The sequence below is a fragment of the Macrotis lagotis genome, chromosome 1, assembly GCF_037893015.1.
Source record: "Macrotis lagotis isolate mMagLag1 chromosome 1, bilby.v1.9.chrom.fasta, whole genome shotgun sequence".
NCBI classification, from domain to species: Eukaryota; Metazoa; Chordata; class Mammalia; order Peramelemorphia; family Peramelidae; genus Macrotis; species Macrotis lagotis.
In genome coordinates this window covers 484,391,604-484,409,515 of record NC_133658.1, presented here as the reverse complement: position 1 = coordinate 484,409,515, position 17,912 = coordinate 484,391,604, and positions in this window count along the sequence as shown.

Genomic DNA, 17,912 nt, shown 5'->3' with positions numbered 1-17,912 from the left:
GATTTTACTGAGAGCTGGTTTAACAAATTGTCAGAATAAAACCAAGATGAAATCTCTGTTTTGGTCTGCTGTGTATGTAAAAATTGATCATTTCAGTGCCTTGCTCCATATGGTTTCATTTTCTTCACTTCAAGTAAGTAAAATGAAACTAGCAATTTTGCCTTATTTCCATCACTACCCTTATACTTGGGATGCTCCATGGTTATATTAATGACTCATTTTGAAAAAAAATGACTTAAAGTTAAAATAAAACAAGATCAGAAAACCATAGTTCCACCAGAAATCTGATTAAATATAGTTAAAACTCTAGAGATTACTTAGTCTACCTTCTTCATGTCACAAATGAGAATCCCAAGACCACAAGAAACAGTCTGACTTGCTCAAGATCAAGCAACTGGGACTTGCTTGTTCCTCAGGAAGTACAGTGCTGTTTCCATTATACCATTCTACTTCCCTGATAAACTAAAATATAAAAATCTCCAGGCAGAATATGAGAGGAAATTTGTATTTAAGTCATAATCCTATTAAAAGTTTTTTTTAATGTTTATTTTATCCATATGCACATGCACATTTAAAAATGGTTACAAAATTTTCTTCTACTCTCCCTTCCAATCCCCTCCCCTTAGTGGCAAACAGCCTGGTTAGCATTGTACATACATATTTTGATAAACATGTTTACAGACTAGTCATTTTCAGTATAGGGAATTAGGATTAAGGGAAAGAGATACATAAGGGACAATCTCTGTAAAGTGTTCTTCAGATTCTGAAGGGTTGGTTTGTGTGTGTGTGTGTGTGTGTGTGTGTGTGTGTGTGTGTGTGTGTGTGTTTTGTTTTGTTTTGTTTTGTTTTTCTTCCTCTGGATGGGGATAATATAGTCCATAGTTGGTCTAATACAGTTCTCCTAGCTCTCTGAACTGCTAAGAGGAGCTGCTTCCATCAAGGCTGCTCATCTCACAATGTTGTTGGTACATTATTCTCTTGATTCTACTCCTTGTGGTCAGCATTAAATCCCGTAAGTTATTCCATGCTTCTCTAGAGTCTGACTATTTATGGTTTCTTAAAGAAAAATTGTATTCCATAGTATTCACTTGTCATAACTTATTTAGCCATTTCCCAATTGATGGGCATCCTTTCAATTTCAAATTCTTTGCCACTACTAAAAGGGCTGCTATGAATATTTTGGAACATGTGGGACTTTTCCCTTTTTTTATAATTTCTTCTGGTTATAGGCCTAGAATTATAACTGCTGGGTCAAAGGGAATGAACATTTTATTAATCTTTGGGCATAGTTCTATATTGTTCTCCATAATGGTTGGATCCATTCACAATTCCACCAGCAATGCATCAATGTCTCAATCCTCCCACAGCCTCTCTAAAATTGATCATTTTTTCTTTTTCTAATCTTGACCAATTTGATAGGTGTGAGATGGTATATCATTATTGTTTTAATTTGCATTTCTCTAATAAATAATGATTTAGGACATTTTTCCACATGATTATATATAGCTTTAATTTCTTCATTTGAAAACTGTCCATATCCTTTGACCATTTATCAATTGGGGGACTGTTAAAAGTTAATTTAGTTTTGAATTCATTTTGAATTGGGTCCAATTTAATTCAAAGATGTCAAATTAGATTGTGGTAGTTCTTATCTATAGAACAAGATAGGATATTTCCATTTCTGAATCATATCATTTACTTCAAAGATATTTTTGAAAGGGAATTTTCCTTTTCTCAGTACTTAGTTTACACAGCAAAGCAAGGATTCCAAACACTTCCTATTAGTGTTTAGTGCCAAGCAAATTTGTTTTTTTCTCAGAATACTCAGCATCAGTGATATTTTAAAATTTGATGAAAAATTCTCATTTATTTCTCTTCTGCTATATGCAAAGATTGTGCAAAGATGCACAATGCAAACACGAAAACATCACTGCCTTCAAAGTGCTTACGTTCTGCTGGGAAATATATCATATAAATATATATAAAACAAGGAAGAGAGTGGGGGGAAGAGGAAAAGAACTAAGGAAGTTTGGAGAAGGGGTAGTTTTATTGGATAAGATAAGTCTAGTTTTGAACATTTTGAGTTTGAAGTGCCTAGGGGATATCTATTAGATAATGATAATTGACTGGAGTTTAGAAGAGGGATCAGGGTTAAGTGTATAGATTTAGAAGTAATTATTAAAAAGATAATAATGTTTGTCCTTCATTTTCTTTTTTTTAATTTTTTTGTTTTTTGCAAGGTAGTAGGTTTAAGTGATTTGCCCAAGATCATACAGCTAGGTAATTGTTAAGTGTCTGAGGCCATATTTGAACTCAGGTCTTCCTGACTCCAGGACTAGTACTTTATTCACTGTGTCACCTAGCTGTCCCTGTCCTTCATTTTTGGAAGAAGATAACAACATCAGGGAGGCAATGCCATGACAAGCACATGAACTGAGTAGCTGGCCAAGATGACAGAGAGAAGGCAGGCACTATGCTAAGTCTCCTGACTTTCCCTCAGAACTAATATGAAATGAACCTCTTAATAGAATTCAAATCCACAAAATCCAGAGAAGAACTAAGGAGAAGAACATCTACCAACAAGGTCTGTGTCAGGGGAACATGGTTGAGTCCGGGACAGAGAGCAAAGAGCCAGAGCAGGGAAGTGGGGTGAGATCAGAATAGGCATGGAAGCTTTTGGCTTTGTATTTAGGCAGGGGTACTCCAGTGAGGTTGGAGGGAGAGTTCTAGTGTAGCCAGTAGGAGAGCTCCAGTATGACTAGACATCAGTCTGATCAGCCTGGAAGACCAGGGCAGAGTCCTTGTGTTTCCAGTTCAGGATCCCCACCCCCCCCCATCCCTGTGAAAGAAAGGGACTCTTCCCAGAGCTAACACAGTAACAAATATCCCCTCCCCCCACCCCCCACCCCCACCCCAGATGTGGGCAGCAGATCTCCCTCAGTACTGAGTGAACAATAAGATTAACTACATAGCCTGAGAGCTCAGCCTACATTGTTCAAGGATAATTCAAACCCTGCTGCTCCCTCCCCACCCCACTTAGGGAGAGGGCCATAAATCAAGTTCACAGACACTCCAGAGAAAGCCTCTAGCACCCCTTACTGGCCAGCTCAGTGAGCAAAGTCTCTAGGGTTTTCAAAACCAAAGGTCTATGAACCAGACCCTCCTCCAAGACAAGAGTCTAGGAAAATGAAGAATGCTCAGCAGAAAGGGAGGCCTATTGAAATCTGCCTCGAAGACAAAGACCCTAATTTAGAGAGAGCCAGAACTTCTGAGGAGAATATGGTCTCCAGCCCAGAAAGACTTCTTAGAAGAGATCAGAAAGGAGTTTAAAAGTCAATTGGAAAAACTGGGAAAAGAAACCCAAGAAAAAATTAACACCTTAAAAGAGAAAAATTAACATCTCAAACAAGAAAGTAATTCTCTCAAAACCACAATTGGGCAAATGGACAATTCCTTCAAAAATAGAATTGACCAATTGGAAAAGGAGTTGCGAAAGGTAAATGAAGAAAATTCTTGGGGCGGCTAGGTGGCACAGTGGATAGAGCACTGGCCTTGGAGACAGGAGTACCTGAGTTCAAATCCAGCCTCAGATACTTAATAATTACCTAGCTGTGTGGCCTTGGGCAAGCCACTTAACCCCATTGCCTTGCAAAAAAAAAGAAAAAAAGAAAGAAAGAAAGAAAGAAAGAAAGAAAGAAAGAAAGAAAGAAAGAAAGAAAGAAAGAGAATATTCTTCTCTAAAAAAGAATGGAATCTGTGGAAACTAGTGACTTGATGAAACAAAAAGAATCTGTTAAACAAAACCAAAAAATAGAAAAAAATAGAAGAAAACATAAAATACCTCATTGACAAAACTACTGACCTAGAGAATAGATCCAAGAGAGACAACTTAAGAATTGTTGGGTTTCCTGAAAACACTGAAGATTTTTAAAGAAGCATGGACTCACTATTTCAAAATTTTTGAAGGCAAATTGCCCTGATATCATGGAACCAGAGGGCAAAATAGTTATTAAAAGAATACATTGATCCACTCTGGAAAGTGATCCCAAAATGAAAACACTAAGGAATATTGTGGCCAAATTCCAGAATTATCAAATAAAAGAAAAAACCCTGCAAGCAGCCAGAAAGAAACAATTTAGATACCAAGGAGCCACAGTAAGGATTTACACAGGACCTGTCTGCATCAACATTAAGGGATCGAAGGGCCTGGGACAAGATATTATGAAGAGCAAGGGAGCTTGGAATGGAGTCAAGAATTCACTATCTTGCAAAACTAAGCCTTCTCTTCCAGGGGAAAAGATGGACAGTTAATGAAATAGGATACTTCCAACTTTTCCTGATGAAAAGGCCAGAGCTAAATAGAAAGTTTGAACTTCAAAAAGGAGACTCAAGAGACACATGTAAAGGTAAAAAAGGGAAAAGAAAAAAAATTGCTATCCAATATGCCAAAACTGGCTATATCCCCACCTGGAAGAAAGTTTCTCATAACTCTCGAAACTGTAACTCTATTAGAGAGAATAGACTTAGCCAGAAGTTATGGGTACTCATGACTTATCTGTGACTCAGAATGATGTAAAAATAGTATCTCCTTAAAAAGGGGGCACAGCAAAGAGATGGGAGAATGGAGGAAATTGGATGGGGTAAATCACATTACATGAAGAGGTACAAAGGACCTATTGCTATAGAGGGGAAGAAGGGAGAAAGTGAAAATCACCTGAATCTTTCATTAGATTTGGCTTAGATTAGGATTAACATACACACATTCATTTAAGTTAAGAAACTTATTAACCTTTCAGATATTAAAAGGGGAAAGGGGGAGGGGAGGAAAAGGGGCAACTAGCTAACAGAAGTAAGGGGAGGAAGAAGGGGCAAAGGGAAAGGGGAAAGATAGAGGAGGGAGGTGGATATAAGGGGGCAAATACACTGAAGGAGGTGGTATTCAGAAGTAAAATACTGGGGACTATGGATAAAGTAAAAAAAAGGGGAAAATACAAACAGAGGGAAAATAGCATAGAGGGCAATAAAGAGTTAGTAATTATAACTTTGAATGTGAATGTGATGAACTCTCCCATAAAATGTAAGCAAATAGCAGAATGGATTAAAAACAAGAATCCTACAATATGCTGCTTACAAGAAATTCATTTGAAACAGATATATATATATATATATGGAGAGAGAGAGAGAGAGAGAGAGAGAGAGAGAGAGAGAGAGAGAGTAAAGGTAAAAGGTTGGGGCAGAATATATTTTACTTAAGCCAAAGTGAAAAAGACAGGGGTAGCAATCCTTATCTCAGACAAAGCAGCTGCTAATTAAAAGAGATAAGGATGGAAACTATATACTCTTAAAAGGTACCATAGACAATGAAGGAATTTCAATACTGAATATGTATCACCAAGTGGTATAGCATCTAAATTCTTAGAGGAGAAGCTGAATGATCTACAGGAAGACATAGACAGCAAAACTCTACTGGTGGGAGATCTCAATCTCATTCTCTCAGATTTAGATAAATCAAACCAAAAAATAAACAAGAAGTAAGTTAAGGAGGTAAATGAAATGTTAGAGAACTGAGACATGATAGACCTTTGGAGGAAACTGAATGGGGATAGAAAGGAATATACTTTTTTTCCTGCAGTACATGGCACTTACACAAAAATTGACCATGTACCAGGGCATAAAAATTTTATAATCAAATGCAGAAAGGCAGAAATAGTGAATACTTCCTTCTCAGATCATAATGCAATAAAAATTATGTGCTATAAAGGGTCACAGAGAGATAGACCTAAAACTAATTGGAAACCATATAACCTCATTTTAAAGAATGAATGGATCAAACAACAAATTATAGAGAAAATTAATGATTTCATCCTTGAAAATGACAATAACAAGACAACATACCAAAACTTATCGGTTACAGTCAAGGCAGTTATCAGGGGATATACTATATCTTTAACTGCTTGCATGAATTAAATAGAGAAAGAGGAAATCAATGAACTAAGCATGTGACTAAAAAAATTTAGAGAAAGAACAAATCAACCCCCCCCATTAAATACCAAATCAGAAATTCTAAAAATTAAAGGATAAATTGATAAAATTGAAAGTAGAAAACTATTGAACTAATTAATAAAATCAAGAGTTGGTTTTATGAAAAAAAACAATGAATTGATAAACCTTTAGTTAACTTAATTTAAAAAAGAAAGAAGAAAACCAAATCACTAGTAACATAAATGAAAAACTTGAATTCACCACCAATGAATAGGAAATTAAAGTAATAATTTGGAATTAGTTTTTTCAACTCTATGCCATTACATTTGATAATCTAAGTAAAATAGATGAATAATTATGAAAATATAAGTTGTGGGGTGGCTAGGTGGTGCAGTGGATAGAGCATCGGCCCTGGAGTCAGGAGTATCTGAGTTCAAATCCAGCTTCAGACACTTAATAATTACCTAGCTGTGTGACCTTGGGCAAACCACTTAACCCCATTTGCCTTGCAAAATCCTAAAAAAAAAAAGAAAAAAGAAAAAAGAAAAAAGAAAAGAAAATATAAGTTGCCCAGGTTACATGAAGAGGAAATTAAATACCTAAATAACCTTATCTCAGAAAAAGAAATTCAGCAAGATAACATTAAACTCCCTAAAAAAAAATCTCCAGGGCCAGATGGATTCATAAATGAATTCTATAAAGCATTTAAGGAACAATTGGTTCCAATTCTATACAAACTCTTTGAAAAAATAAGTGAAGATGGAACTCTGGCTAATTCTTTCTATGACACCAGTATGATGCTGATACCTAAACCAGGAAGAGTTAAAACAGAAATAAAATTATAGACCAATTTCCCTAATGAATATGGATGCTAAAATCTTAGCAAAGCGATTACAGCAAGTTATCACTAGGATAACAGGATTTACTGTGGAAATGCAGGTTTGGTTCAATATTAGGAAAACTGTTAGGTTTGAAATTACACGAATATCTCAATGGATGCTGAAAAAGCCTTTGACAAAATACAACACCCATTCCTACCAAAAACATTAGTGAGCATAGGAATAAATGAATTGTTCCTTAGAATGATAAGCAGTGTCTTTCTGAAACCATCAACGAGCATTATATGCAATGGGGATAAGCTAGTAGCATTCCCAATAATATCAGAGATGAAACAAGGATGCCCGTTATCACCACTACTATTCAATATTGTATTAGAAATGTCAGCTTCAAGGGGCAGCTGGGTAGTGCAGTGGATAGAGCACCGCCCTGGGGTCAGGAGTACCTGAGTTCAAATTCGGCTTCAGACACTTAATAATTATCTAGCTGTGTGGCCTTGGGCCACACTTAACCCAATTTGCCTTGCAAAAAAAAACCTTAAAAAGAAATGTCAGCTTCAGCAATAAGAGAAGAAAAAGAAATTGAAGGAATTAGAATTAGAAAGGAAGAAACAAAACTCTCACTCTTTGCAGATGACATGATGGTATACCTAGAGAATCCCAAAAAGTCATCTAAAAAGCTACTAGAAACAATTAGCAATGTTAGCAAACTCTCAGGATATAAAATTAAACCCTCATAAATCCTCAGCATTTCTATATATTAATAGCAAGATACAGCAGCAAGATCTAGAAAGAGAAATTCCATTTAAAGTAATTTTAGACAAGCACATGAACTGGATTTGAGAGAGGGGTTACTATGCTAAGACACTAGCCTCACTTTCTCCTCCAGAGCCATCTGGGTCCTGTGGCCAGATACAAATCGGGATGACTGGAAATGATACAGACAATTCATAAAGTTGGCCCTGGAAATGACCCTGAATTCAAGGTAGTCAGTGTTAAGTGACTTGCCCAAAGTCACACAGCTAGTAAGCATCAAGTTTCTGAGGTCAGATTTGAACTCCTGTCCTCCAGACTCCAAGGTCAGTGCTCTGTCCACTGTGCCACCTAAAGGAACCTGATCAAATCTCTAGTAGGTAGATTGGAGAAAGGAAAAGAGGGTCCAGACCAAAGCTAGAATCAGGATAAAAGAATATCAAAGAAGTAAAAGTCAGGGTCCAAGAAAGAGGGCTATAGCAGCAGCACAAGTTGCAAAAGATGTCAAGGTAAGATGAGTTCTGATTTCTTGAGGATGGAACTTTGTCCTTTTACTTAGATGCTTTCATGATTATGCAAATGATTTGATTTCTTGGTTTGTGGCTTCTAAGCAAAATAAAACAAAATAAAAATATTCTTCTGGTATTTTACAAATTAAATTCATCTGGAGGTGATCTCAGAAGGAGAAAACTTATACTTTTTGAAAATTGATTATAAAAATAACCTGTGTGATGTCTTTCATGATATGCTGCAAACTAGAAACAAAAAAGTATACATTTTAACACTACACTATAGTAAGTGGATAATAATACTTCTATGCTACTTACCTCATGATGTTATGATGAAAGTACTTTCCAAAATTAAAGTTATATTAAAATAAAGCCTAAGAATATCATCTAGGATGATTATATAGTCCACTAATTCTTATGTAAGAACAAAAAGTACAAAATTTTGGGTTTCTTGAAATACTTTTTTTTTTAGATTTTTTTTTTCAAGGCAATGGGGTTAAGTGGCTTGCCCAAGGCTACACAGCTAGGTAATTATTAAGTGTCTGAGGTGGGATTTGAACCCAGGTACTCCTGACTCCAAGGCCAGTGCTCTGTCCACTGTGCCACCTAGCTGCCCCGAAATACTCTTTACAAGCAGAGATTCCATTGGCAAAAATTTTGGGGAAGCTAAAGAAATGTCAGGGTTGAAAGAATGGATTCACTTAATTATCTGACCTATAAACTTTCATTTTAATGTAGAAATTTGTACTTCATTTCTAACCACTTTAATCTTTTCTAAAGGTCTGTGCTAGCTGCTTAAATGTTAAATAGTGGGGAGAGAGTAATAAAGAGGGGGTGTCTCTATTAACACAGTGTCTTCTGTCTTTCCATCACAGTTTTTCAAATATACAAAAAATTGGGAAATAAGTGCAAATGACATGGTTCCAGAACACGAGATCATGTTTCACATCCCACTCAGTCATCTACCACAGTCTACTTCTCCCCTTTTCTTACCATTAGATGTGTTAATTTTGCTGAACTATTTTTTCCACTGAACATGGAAAGGTAAGGAATAAAATAAGTAAATGATATCAAAATGAAACAAATCAATAATTTTAAATAATTTTTAAATTGGTGACTCATTGGGTCAGTTAGGTGTATAGATCACCAGCCCTGTAGTCAGGAGGACCTGAGTTCAAATTTGACCTTAGACAATGATTATCTAGTTGTGTGACACTTAACCCCATTGCCTTGTGAAAACTACAGGAGAAAAAAAGAATCGGGGACTTGACTCATGTTGGAAGAGAAGCCCAAGACTACCAGTGACAAAATAGAGAACAATTGGAAACAATGAAAATAAGAATGGGGAGGTTGCAGTATCCCTGTTGTGATTTCTATAGGTGGTAGGGAATGGAGAGTTGGAATGCTATTTGGTCCTCAAGGCTATATTCTGCTTACTATGTGCCAGAAATTATGCTTGGTCTGAAAGATAAAGACAAAAACAATACAGTCCCTGACCTCAAGAAGTTTATTTTTTTTTTTAAGAAATAACATGTGCACACATGTAATCATGAGTGATTAGATGAATACATCCTTTCAATGTTAAATGTAGTCATGTGACACTGAAGACTTTTTTATACTGCTCTCATTTGAATATTTATCAGTTGTTTATTATTCATCTTTCATTTCATAAAGGCAGTGACATGATGATGATGTCTTTACTCTTAAGTGAATTGGATTTAAGTGAGGAGGAGTTGCACAAAATCATCAAGCCTCATTCTCTTTTCCAGAATAATCAAAGTCTTGTGGCAAGACAAAGTCAAGGTAACTTGCAATGACCCAGGCTGTAATGGATGGCTTGGTGTCTTTGATGTCCGACTAAGCTTCAGCTACTTTCAAATTGATCTTATCTGCCCATTCTGCCCAGGAAAGTATTCAGATGTTTGGAGTAGACATTCCTCTAACTCATCAATAGATTGAAGCCTGTCAGTTATCCTCAACCTGGAGATTTATCTAATGATTTAATTAACTACAAGACTTTGGTAACCGTGTTCTCTATCTTCAAGTTTTCATCAGAGTGGGCTCTGTTTTTTGTTTTGGCTCTCCTATTTTTGGCTCTCCAGATTTTGTTTTGGCTCTCCTATTTCCAACTTCCATTCCTTTACCCATAAAAATATACATGGAAGGTTTTGAAGCTATATACTGTATTTATGAATTTTCTTTTTGAATGAATGAAAAGCATTGTGCTAACCACTGAAGACATAAATTCAAAAGTCAGAGAATCTCTTAGAAAATGATTCTAAATCTCAGTTTTCTCACCAGTAATATGAGGATACAAGTAATTCTTTCCTCATAGGGTTGTTATGAGTATCAGATGAAATAATATGTATACAAACAGGTGGCACACATTTATTCCTGGAAGAGACTTCAGAATCCCTCAGGTCTAGCCTCTTATTTTACAGATGAGGGGTGTGTGACTTGCTCAAGATCACAGTGTCAGAGGTGGAATACTACTCTTACCTTATAATGGACAGCAGAAAGAACCATGAAGCAATTCTGTTTGGTTTGTCTTCATCATCTACTTTATTTCTTATAGTTAAGGTGTTTCAATGGATAGATTGCTGGGCCTGGACTCAAGAAGTCCTGAACTCAAATCCAGTCTCAGACATTCCTTAGCAGTGCAACTCTGATCAAGTAATTTAACCTGTCTGCCTCAGTGTCCATTATAAAATGTGGCTAATAATAATAATAATACTCATTGCCAAAGTTGATGTGAAAGTCAAATGGTTTAGGAGAGTGCATGGGTGGGGGGGGGTTGAGTGGGAAGGGGAGGAAGGGTGTTTGGGGAGAGGAGGGGTATTTGGGGGTGGTTCCCTTCTTTTCCTCTTTCTCTTCCCCCACTTCTTTCCTCAGCTCTATTCTAGAGAACTCTATTCAGTATTCAGTATTCAGATTTTGCTTTAAGCTAGCTATCCAGGGTTGGAAAGTAGATAATTAAGAAACAAAACAGGGGGGCCAAGATGGCGGAGAGAAGACAGGCACAATTCTAAAGTCTCCTGATCTCTTCCCCATCTATCATATGAAACAAACCTCTTAAAAGAAATCCGAACCAGGAAACCCAGAAAGAAAAGCCAGGAGAGGAAAATCTACCTCAGGATTTGTCTCCCACAGCAGCCTTGGCTGAGTACCAGCAGGTGAGTCCGAGCTCCCAGGGAAGATCAGCCAGACCAACAGCTGAATCGGAACCCGGAGTCCGAGGGCCCGAGAGCCGGACCTGCTGGATCAGCGGTGGGGCTGGATTAAGGGGGCTTGGGTCCGCCGGGAAGCAGAGGCGCTGGTGTTGGGGCTGTCCCCCTGGAGCTTGGGGAAGGGGCCGCTGGGAGAGGTCTGGTGCAGGACAGCTGCAGACACCATCCCTGGGCTCCTCAGGGCTGAGAAACTCTGAGCCCACGCCTCCATTGCATTGAGGCCTCCTCCCAAACAAATGCAAATTATTTCTGACTCAGGCCCAAGTGTGTGAGCAAAAGAACCAGCCCAGCTGAGGAATCACCTCAGGCCAGGGTAAAGCCCACCAATTCCCTCCCTCAAGAAAAGGGAGAAGACCTCCCAACCAAGGTCACAGACACCCCAGAGAGGGCAACCAGCACCTCCTACTGGCCAGCCAGAGAAACTGCACTCAGTAAAGCCTTTAGAGATCCCAAGCCCAGATGAACCAGCCCCAGCCAACTCAAGGTCTTAGTATAATGAAGAAGGGTCAGCAGAAAGGTGGATCCATAGAAAAATTCTTGGAAGGGAAAGACCCCAACCCAGAGAGACCTGGAACCTCTGAGGAGAATACAATCTGGTCTCCAGCACAGAAAGACGTCCTTGAAGAAATAAGGAAGGAGTTTAAAAATCAACTGGAAAATTTGGGGGAGACAATACCTTGCAAAATGAGAATATTTCTCTCAGATCCTCAAATGAATGAATGCAAAAAGAAATTAATTCTCTCAAAACTTCAATTGGTCAAATGGAAATCTCTTTCAAAAGTAGAATCGACCAACTGGAAAAGGTTAATGAAGAAAACTCCTCCCCCCCAAAAATAATGGAGCCTACAGAAACTAATGACTCCACGAGACAGCATGAGTCAGTTAAACAAAATCAAAAAATAGAAAAAAAAGAAGCAAATGTGAAATACCTCATCAACAAAACCACTAACCTCGAGAATAGATCGAGGAGGTGAAACCTGAAAATTATAGGACTTCCTGAAAACATTGGAGAGAAAACAAGCCGGACTTAATATTACAGGATCTAGTGATGGAAAACTGCCCTGACATCATGGAATCGGAGGGCAAAGTAGTTATTGAAAGAGTACATTGATCCCCACCAGAAAAAGATCCTAAAAGGAAAACACCAAGGAATGTTGTGGCCAAACTCCAGAACTATCAGATAAAAGAGAAAATCCTGCAAGCAGCCAGAAAGAAACAATTTAAATGTCAAAGAGCCACAGTAAGTATCACGCAGGAACTGGATGCATCAACTTTAAGGGATCGAAGGGCCTGGAACGAGATATTTTGAAGAGCATGGGAGCTTGGAATGCAGCCAAGAATCTACTTTCCTGCAAAGCTGAGCCTTCTCTTCCAGGGAAAAAGATGGACATTTAATGAAATGGAAGAATTCCAAAAATTTCTGATGAAAAGACCAGAGCTAAACAGAAAATTTGGATATCAATCAGGAGGTTCAAGAGACACATGAAAAGGTAAAAAAAAAGGGGGGGAGGAGGTAAAAGGAAAAAAAATGCAATCCAGCAAGTTGAAACTGGCTATATCCCAGAATGGGGGGGGGTAGAGACTCTCATAAATCCTGAGAATCCTGAGAAATGTAACTCTAACAGAGAGAATATACCTAGCCAGAAATGCTGGACATCCATGACCTATCCATGAGACTGATATCTAATGGGATGTACCTGGCTTTAACTCCACTGGGGAGAAAGACTCTAATAACTCTCAGGAATTTGGACTCTATTCAACAGAATATACTGAACTAGAAGGGACAGACACTCAGAATTTTCTATGACTTAGACAGAATGATCTAAAAAAATACACTACCTCCCTTTAAAGGGGGACAGGAAAGAGATGGGAGGAGGGAGGGGATTGAATGGGACAAATCTCATTACACTAAGAGGTACAAAAAACCTATGGTAATAGAGGGGAAGAAGGGAGTAGAGGAGAAACACCTGAATCTTCTTCTCATCAGACTTGGCTTAAAGTCAACCTACGCATACTCAGTTAACTTATAAAACATCTAATCTTTCAAGAAGTAAAAGGGGAAAAGGGGAGGGGGGATGGAGAAAGGGAAGGGGAGTAGAGGAAATAAGGGGAAATAACAAAAGGAAGGGAAGGGAACAGGGAAAGGGGAAAGAAAGGGGAGGGAGTGATATAGGAGGGCAAACACACTGAAGGGGGTGGTATTCAAAAACAAAATACTGGTGAATGTGGATAAAAGGGGGGGAAAGGGGGAAAAATACAAACAGAGGGAAGATAGCACAGAGGGCAATAAATAATTAGTAATCATAACCTTAAATGTGAATGGGATGAACTCTTCCCTTAAAACATAAGCTTGTGAATTAAAAACCAGAATCCTACAACATGCTGCTTACAAGAAACTCATTTGAAGCAGAGAGATACATATAGAGTAAAGGTAAAAGGTTGGAGCAAAATATATTTTAGTTCAGCTGAAGTAAAAAAAAAAGCAGGGGTAGCAATCATTATCTCAGACAAAGCAGCAGCAAAAATAGATAGCGTTAAAAGAGATAAGGAAGGAAACTTTATCCTCCTAAAAGGTACCATAGACAATAAAGTCATTTCAATATTGAATATATATGCACCCAGTGGGACAGCACCGAAATTCTTAGAGGAGAAGCTGAAAGAATTACAGGAAGACATAGACAGCAAAATTCTACTAGTAGGAGACCTCAACCTCCTGCTATCAGATCTAGATAAATCAAATCATAAAACAAACAAGAAAGAAATTAGGGAGGTAAATAGATTGTTAGAAAAATTAGATATGGTAGACTTATGGAGGAAACTGAATGGGGATAGGAAGGAATATACCTTTTTCTCTGCAGTACATGGAACTTATGCAAAAATTGACCATGTACTAGGACATAAAAACCTAATGATCAACTGTAGAAAGGCAGAAATAGTGAATACATCTTTCTCAGATCACAATGCAATAAAAGTCATATGCAATACTGGGCCAAGGAGATATAGACCCAGAGCAAATTGGAAACTGAATATCCTCATCTTAAAAAATGAGTGGACCAAAAAACAAATTATAGAAAGAATAAACCATTTTATCCTAGATAATGATAATAATGAAACAACATACCAAAACCTATGGGATTCATTCAAAGCAACTCTCAGGGGATATATTATAGCTCTAAATGTTTATATGAATAAATTGGAGAAAGAGGAAATCAATGAACTAAACATGCAACTAAAAAAATTAGAGAAAGAACAAATCAAATATCCCCAATCAAATACCAAATTAGAAATTTTAAAAATCAAAAGAGAAATTAATAAAATTGAAAGCAAAAAACTATTGAATTAATAAATAAAACCAAAAGTTGGTATTATGAAAAAACCAATAAAATTGATAAACCTGTGGTCAATTTGATTAAAAAAAGAAGAAAACCAAATTGCTAGTATTATAAATGAAAAAGGTGAACTCACCACCAATGAGGAGGAAATTAAAGTAACAATTCGAAATTATTTTGCCCAACTTTATGCCAATAAATTTGATAATCTAAGTGAAATGGATGAATATTTACAAAAATATAAGTTGCCCAGGTTAAATGAAAAAGAGATTAAATACCTGAACAACCCTATCTCAGAAAAAGAAATTCAACAAGCCATTAGTGAATTCCCTAAAAAAAAAATCTCCAGGGCCTGATGGATTCACAAGTGAATTCTACCAAACTTTTAAGGAACAGTTGGTTCCAATCCTATATAAACTCTTTGGAAAAATAGGGAAAGATGGAACTCTGCCTAACTCTTTCTATGAAACCAATATGATACTGCTACCTAAACCAGGAAGAGTTAAAACAGAGAAAGGAAATTATAGACCTATTTCCGTCATGAATATAGATGCAAAAATTATAAATAAAATCTTAGCAAAACGACTACAACAAGTCATCACTAGGATAATACATTATGATCAAGAAGGATTTATTCCAGGAATGCAGGGTTGGTTCAACATTAGGAAACCTGTTAGTATACTCAATTATATCAATAACAAACCTATCAGAAACCATATGATCATATCAATAGATGCTGAAAAAGCTTTTGACAAAATACAGCATCCATTCCTATTAAAAACACTACTATTCAATATTGTATTAGAAATGTTAGCATCAGCAATTAGAGAAGAAAAAGAAATTAAAGGAATTAGAATTGGGAAGGAAGAGACAAAACTCTCACTTTTCGCAGATGACATGATGGTCTACCTAGAGAATCCCAAGAAATCATGTAAAAAACTACTGGAAACAATTAGCAATTTTAACAAAGTTGCAGGTTATAAAATAAACCCCCATAAATCCTCAACTTTCCTATATATGACTAGCAAGAAACAGCAGGAAGAGATAGAAAGAGAAAGTCCATTCAAAGTAACCTCAGACAGTATAAAATACTTGGGAGTCTATTTGCCAAGACAGACTCAGAATCTTTTTGAAAACAATTATAAAACACTTCTCACACAAATTAAATCAGATTTAAATAACTGGGCAAATATCAACTGCTCATGGATAGGTAGAGCTAATATAATAAAAATGACAATTCTACCAAAACTGAACTATCTGTTTAGTGCCCTACCAATCAAAATTCCAAAAAATTACTTTAATGAGCTAGAAAAAATTGTAAGTAAATTCATATGGAGAAATAAAAAGTCAAGAATTGCCAGGAGCTTAATGAAAAAAAATGCAAACGAAGGTGGCTTAGCACTACCAGATCTAAAATTATATTATAAAGCATCAGTCATCAAAACTGTTTGGTATTGGCTAAGAAATAGAGTGGTGGACCAGTGGAATAGACTAGGTGTAAAAGCAGGAGAGGATTATAGTAATCTGCTGTTTGATAAACCCAAAGAGTCAGGCCACTTGGATAAAAACTCCCTCTTTGATAAAAACTGCTGGGATAATTGGAAGTTAGTATGGAAGAAACTTAGATTAGACCAACACCTCACACCCTTTACCAAGATAAGATCCAAATGGTTACAGGACATAGACATAAAAAACAATACTATAAGCAAATTAGAAGATCAAGGACTAGTCTACCTGTCAGATCTATGGAAAGGGGAACAGTTTATGACTAAGGAAGAGTTGGAGAACATCACTAAAATCCAATTAGATGATTTCAATTACATTAAATTAAAAAGTTTTTGCACAGGTAAAACCAATGTAATCAAAATCAAAAGAAAAGTAGTAAATTGGGAAACAATCTTTACAACTAATGATTCTGACAAAGGACTCATTTCTAAAATATACAGAGAACTGAGTCATATTTTTAAAACAAAAAGCCATTCCCCAATTGACAAATGGTCAAAGGATATGCAAAGGCAATTTACAGATGAGGAGATCAAAGCAATCCATAGCCATATGAAAAAATGCTCTAAATCATTAATTATTAGAGAAATGCAAATTAAAGCTTCATTGAGGTACCACCTCATACCTCTCAGATTGGCCAGTATGACCAGGAAGGATAATGATCATTGTTGGAAGGGATGTGGGAAATCTGGGACACTATTACACTGTTGGTGGAGCTGTGAACTCATCCAACCCTTCTGGAGAGCTATTTGGAACTATGCCCAAAGGGCAACAAAAATGTGCATACCCTTTGACCCAGCAATACCACTACTGGGTCTATACCCTGAAGAGATGAGGAAAAAGGGTAAAAACATTACTTTTACAAAAATATTTATAGCAGCCCTGTTTGTGGTGGGAAAGAATTGGAAATCCAGTAAATGTCCTTCAATTGGGGAATGGTTTAGCAAACTGTGGTATATGTATGTCATGGAATACTGTTGTTCTATTAGAAATCAGGAGGGATGGGAATTCAGGGAAGCCTGGAGAGATTTGCATGAACTGATGTTGAGTGAGATGAGCAGAACCAGAAAAACACTGTATACCCTAACAGCAACATGGGGGTGATGTTCAACCTTGAAGGACTCGCTCATTCCATCAGTGCAACAATTGGTTACAATTTTGGGCTGTCTGCAAAGAAGAGTGCCATCCGTATCCAAATAAAGAGCTGTGGAGTTTGAACAAAGTACAAGGACTATTCCCTTTAATTTGGGAAAAAAAACCCAGATGTCTTATGGTTTGATTTGGTTACCTCTGAGAATTCTGTTCTCTTTAAGGATATGATTTCTCTCTCATCACACCCAATTTGGATCGAGGTACAACATGGAAACAAAGTAAAGACTGACAGAGTGCTATCTGTGGGGTGGGGGTGGGGGGAGGGAAGAAAGATTGGGGGAAAACTGTAAAACTCAAATAATATCTTTAATAAAAATTAAAAGAAAAGAAACAAAACAAACTAATCCTAGATAAGGTATTTTATGATAACAACTGTATAGTGATGGGGCAGCTAGGTGGTGCAGTGGATAGAGCACCATCCCCAGAATAAGGAGCAGAGTTCAAATCCTACCTCAGACACTTAATAGTTACCTAACTGTGTGACCTTGAGCAACCCACTTGATCCCATTGCCTTGCAAAAAAAATAATAAATCAAAAAACCCCAAACAATTGTATTCAGGGGAATTTGCATTTTTGTAAGACTAAAAACAAAAAACAAAAAAACCCTTATAGCCTAAAAGA